The sequence below is a fragment of the Pistacia vera genome, unplaced genomic scaffold, assembly GCF_008641045.1.
Source record: "Pistacia vera cultivar Batoury unplaced genomic scaffold, PisVer_v2 Contig173, whole genome shotgun sequence".
Taxonomy (NCBI): domain Eukaryota; kingdom Viridiplantae; phylum Streptophyta; class Magnoliopsida; order Sapindales; family Anacardiaceae; genus Pistacia; species Pistacia vera.
In genome coordinates, this window is record NW_022195823.1 from 828,832 (window position 1) to 832,538 (window position 3,707).

General features: G+C 36.4%; 1 non-coding gene across 1 annotated transcript; it reads right to left on the bottom strand.

Moving 5' to 3' along the window:
* Positions 1-3,085: 3,085 nt before the first annotated feature.
* LOC116125947 lies at positions 3,086-3,192 on the bottom strand. Its single transcript, XR_004127416.1, has one exon. It is a non-coding gene; the product is annotated as a small nucleolar RNA R71 (small nucleolar RNA).
* Positions 3,193-3,707: the final 515 nt, after the last annotated feature.

A 3,707-nucleotide genomic window follows, 5' to 3' on the forward strand; every position in this document is an offset into this window, starting at 1 on the left:
CATGTTGAACTTTGTGTTTACAGCTTTTATTTTGATTTGCTTTATTTTTAGTATGAACTAACTCACTTTTGGGTTAGGGTTTTGATGTAATTGGGATTTTAATATCTAATCAATAAAATGATGTTGCTTTCATATTCTATAGCTTGGATTGTGTATTTACTCTTGTTTTAATTGAAATTAATTGTTGAGCGTGATGAGACTGAGAAGTGAATCATGCATTAGCCTCTTAGAGTAAATACCATTGATTGATTGAACGTTAGAGATAGGTTTGAAGATCCATGAAATCAATTTAGGATTCCAATTAGCTTAATGGACTTAGAACTATTAACCTTCATTTTGTTCAGTGCAGAAGTTTAATAGGGATAAGTAGGGAAACATAGCCTAAGAAGGTTTGTCTTATAGGTTAGGGTGTCCAATTTATAATCCTTGCATGTGAACTTAGAAGCAATAGAAATTGTAGATTAAATCATAAAATCCTAGTGAAGTCAAAACCCTAACTGCTTTGTCTTAATTGATATTTTCTTGAATTGATATTGCCTTCGTTAGTTAGATTTTAAATTACATTGTGAGTTTTGTTTTAACTTCAGCTTAATTGTCTCCCGCAAATCCAACCATTTTTCGTTTGCTCCAACTTGATACAAATTAGGAAAATTAGTACTTGACACGCAATCCTCATGGGAACGATACTTTACTCATCATTCTGTTACTTGTTGCGACTAGTGCACTTGCTACATATTGCATATTGTAAATTCAATGCAACAAGTTTTTGGCACCGTTGTTGGGGATTGATTTTGTGTTAATATTGAATTTTTCTGGTTTTAGCTGGATTGGAGTTTAATTTTAGTTTTAATTATTTTATAGTTTAATTTTGCTATTTCTTTTCTGTTAGCTTGTAATCTCACGCTTTTTTTCTATCTGTGTAGTTTATGCGAAGAGCTAGATGTCATCCACTGGTACCTATTGATCTAGAGATTGAAAGAACCGCAAGAAGACTTAACAGAGAGAGAAGAGAACGAGAGGCGATAGTCATTGAGATGGCTAAAAACAGAACATTGAGGGAATTCTCAGTGCCCTTAGTTGATGGTAGTGGTCCAAGTATAACTAGGCCACCGGTGCAAGCTAACAACTTTGAAATAAAGCCGACAATAATCCAAATGATCCAACAGTCGGTACAATTTAGGGGAGATCCAAAGGAAGAACCAAATTCGCACATTGCAAACCTCTTAGAGATCTGCGACACCTTCAAGTCAAATGGAGTGTCAAATGACGCCACTAGATTAAGATTATTTCCTTTTTCATTAAGAGATAAAGCAAAGGGATGGTTAATGGCACTACCAGCAAGAACAATCACAACTTGAAATGAATTGGCCCAAAAGTTCCTAACTAAATATTTCCCACCAGCGAAATCCGCAAGGATGAGAAACGACGTCACATCATTTCTGCAGGAAGAGAATGAGTTACTTTATGAAGCTTGGGAAAAATATAACGAACTGCTGAGAAAGTGTCCACACCATGGTTTGTCGATTTGGATGCAAGTCCAAACTTTCTATAATGGATTGATGATAAATGTGCAAATGATGGTGGTTGTAGCATCCGGAGGAGCATTGAAAAACAAGACACCTGAAGAAGCTTAGGAGTTACTTGAAGTCTTGGCAAGTAACAACTATCAGAGACCCACCGAGAGAATGCATTCGAAGAAGTCTATGGGTATTCATGAAGTTGATGCTTACATGGCCATTTCAGCCCAACTTATAGCACTTCAAAAGCAATTAGGAGGTATGCGGGTAAATTCTATTCAAACACCTCAAATGACATGTGATTTTTGTGCAGGTAACCATACGAGCAATGAATGCCAAGTGGGGAACACCTTTGCTTCAACTTCATCATCATCAGAACAAGTCAACTATTTGGTAGGGAATCAGAGACAACAGAACAATCCTTTCTCTAATATGTACAATCCTGGTTGGAGAAATCATCCAAATCTATCTTGGGGCTATCAGAATAATCAATGGAACTAAAGAAATGCGCCAAACAATCAAGTTGGGATGAATCAACAATCAGGGGATCAAAGATTGTCGACATTGGAGGATATGTTTAGGAAGTTCATTGGTGTGCTATCGTAGGCACCCAGAATTAAAACCCTAAAAAAATACACGTAGTAACGTGAGTAGGGATCGTTCCCACGAAGAATGTCTAGCCGAGTTTAATGTTACGTGAACCAATATGGGGGGTTTTGAGTAAAACATAAATAATTTCAGGAAAAACAATTCAAATTAAACTATCGAAATCAATCAAATAACGAAACTTGGTCTAGGTCAACATCCACCATCGGAATTGTACAACTGATCATCGATACAAAAATAAATCAATTCATACCCTGAATATTCACTGTTGGAACTATTTTCCTATCTCTCCTTAGTTGTAATTAATTAAGAAACNTTGGTGCCGTTGCCAAGGATTGATTTTGTGTTAATATTGAATTTTTCTGGTTTTAGCTAGATTGGAGTTTAATTTTAGTTTTAATTGTTTTCTAGTTTATTTTTGCTGTTTCTTTTCTGTTAGCTTGTGATCTCACACTGTCTTTCTATTTGTGTAGTTTATGCTAAGAGCTAGACGTCATCCAATGGTTCCCATTGATCTAGAGATTGAAAGAACCACAAGAAGACTTAACATAGAGAGAAGAGAACAAGAGGCGATAGTCATTGAGATGGCTGAAAACAGAATGTTGAGAGAATTCTCAGTGCCCTCGGTTGATGGTAGTCGTCCAAGTATAACTAGGCCACCGGTGCAAGCCAACAACTTTGAAATAAAGCCAGAAATAATCCAAATGATCCAACAGTCGGTACAATTTGGGGGAGATCCAAAGGACGACCCAAATTCTCACATTGCAAACTTCTTAGAGATCTGCAACACCTTTAAGTCAAATGGAGTGTCAGATGATACTATCAGATTAAGATTATTTCCTTTTTCATCAAGGGATAAAGCAAAGGGATGGTTAATGGAAATACGGGCAGGAACAATCACAACCTGGAATGAATTGGCACAAAAGTTCCTAACTAAATGTTTCCCACCAGCAAAATCTGCAAAGATGAGAAACGACATCACATCATTTCTGCAGGAAGAGAATGAGTTACTTTATGAAGCTTGGGAAAGATATAAAGAACTGCTGAGAAAGTGTCCACACCATGGTTTGCCAGTTTGGATGTAAGTCCAAACGTTCTAGGGTTGATGATAAATGTGCGAACGATGGTGGATGCAGCTGAAAGAACAGCATGCATGCATGAAGAGTGGTGGAAATGGAGAAGAAAGCATGAAATGATGGATTCAAAAAAATGGTTTTTAAACAAAGCATGGAAATGAGATTATACCTTCTCCTTTGCTTTGGATTGATGAAGATTAGCCCCAAAAGGATGAGACCTCCACACTTTAACACCACCTTGAGAGATTAGAGAGTGGTCGTGGGTTTGAGAGAGAGTTTTAGTTTGCGTTTTTGTGAACAAGTCAAGAATGAACTAAAATGCAACCTTTTGCATTTATATATACTTGGGCAATTTTACAATTATTTATTTTTTACTTCCAAGCCCAATAAAATCTTATTTTATAAAGGCACCCCACGAATTTATTATGTTACCCTTTGAATAATCAATATTATTCATGTAAACTAAGCTAGTTTACATTAACAACCCATAAATTTACCCTTTTTACCC